Genomic DNA, 1,892 nt, shown 5'->3' on the forward strand with positions numbered 1-1,892 from the left:
CATGTTACAACAGTCACAAGCATGTTACGACCGTCACAGGCATGTTACGACCGTCACGCGGCCAGAAACAGAAATGCCTAGAATTTTGGATCTGTGAGTGTGACGACCGTCACAAGGCATGTGACGACCGTCACGTCCAGTTTGTTACGATCGTCACAAGCTCGTGACGAACGTCACGCGACCAAAAACCAGAACTTTGAAACAATCAACAAACGTGTTCCAAAAAGCCCTAAATTCACAAATCTTTGACGGCACAACCCTTGCGCCGTCACCAACCCTAATGCGCCAATTTCAGACCGTCAAACACACCTCGATTGTTGATTCAGTATGATTGATCAACAGGTCATTGCTTCATCATACTAATGTCGGGTTCCGAAGCAAATGACCATTGATCGCTCAAAGGAAAACAACCATTTAGTGTTTGAATGAACGAAACAGAAACATTATATCATATATATCGTACTTTGCATTAGGATTACTTATATCATATATAAGTTGATTGGTCTCGATTGCGTAACCTATGGACGATCGATGTATCGCTGCTTCACCATACTAATGTCGGTACCGAAGCATAGTCAACATCAATCATCCAACTCGTACACTCATGATGCCAAACTTAATTACCCGTTAATTGATTCATTATGTCTTTTAATCATATTAATACAGAAATTAAACAGCTATCCGATTCATGGTTTCGTAAGTGGCTCTGATACCACTGAAGGAGAATTGCGGTCAAAAACGCAGCGGAAATTAAAATTTTCTCCTTAGAGATCCTTACGAATGGTCATGATCAGTGATAGAATATTTACCTCTTGTGACGATTGAAACCTTTGGTGCAAATCTCTTGCGACAATCAAAACCTTTGATGCAGATCCACAGAGCGATCACGAACGTTGAACGATGACAACGTCTCTACTCAGTCCACACGAATGGATTTCTTCAATCTCAGTGCTAGCTGATACGAATGAAGGCTTTGAGTGAGTGAGAGAGAGAGAGAGAGAGAGAGAGAGAGAGAGAGAGAGAGAGAGAGAGAGAGAGAGAGAGAGAGAGAGAGAGAGAGAGAGAGAGAGAGAGAGAGAAAACGAAAATAATGCAACCGCCATTAATGCTTCTGCACAAGGGTTCTATTTATAGAACCACTTGTGTGGGCTTCAAGCTAAAAAGCCCACTTAAGTGTATTTTGGCCCATATCTTATAATATGCCCAAAATCACTTAAGCCCATGGTATCTTACCATATTTCGTATTCTACTAAAGTACATCGTACCTTACGATGTTCTATAATTCACTTAAGGGCACCGTACCTTATGGTATTCCTTAGTTACTCTATCTCTCATCAATTCGTCCTTTGTGTGTGACCCTGTAGGTTTTCGTGACGTTGGCAATTATATTAAATCACGCATTTAACATAATAAACAGTGAGCGGTATCTAGCAACACATCACTGCTACCCAAGACACGAAAATGTCATGTGATCTGACAAAACCTTATGTGATAATAGTTATGTGTATAATTACCCTTTTGCCCTTATGTCTATATTGAACACAAGGCATAGACCGTGTCATCCTTGTCCAGTTCAATATTGGGCCCGTAGACATTTATCCTGTTATGCAGGATGGGCAAATTCCATCTAGATCACTCATGTCCTTCAGCATGCTTCGTGGAGTACCCATCAACTGTCTTTATGGTTATCCAGTTACGGACAACGTTGGATCAGCAATAAAGCACTCGACTCTACATCTAGGATCCATAGTGGTTTAAGGTTGAAGAGTGGAATACACTATTATCACCATGAGAATAACTTATGACACTTTGCATAACTTTCTATATAGTATTCTCATAGCGGGTCAATCCGGTATAAATATTACTCCTAATATTCATACCTATGTTTAAGA

The sequence above is a fragment of the Lathyrus oleraceus genome, chromosome 7, assembly GCF_024323335.1.
Source record: "Lathyrus oleraceus cultivar Zhongwan6 chromosome 7, CAAS_Psat_ZW6_1.0, whole genome shotgun sequence".
Classification (NCBI taxonomy): Eukaryota; Viridiplantae; Streptophyta; class Magnoliopsida; order Fabales; family Fabaceae; genus Lathyrus; species Lathyrus oleraceus.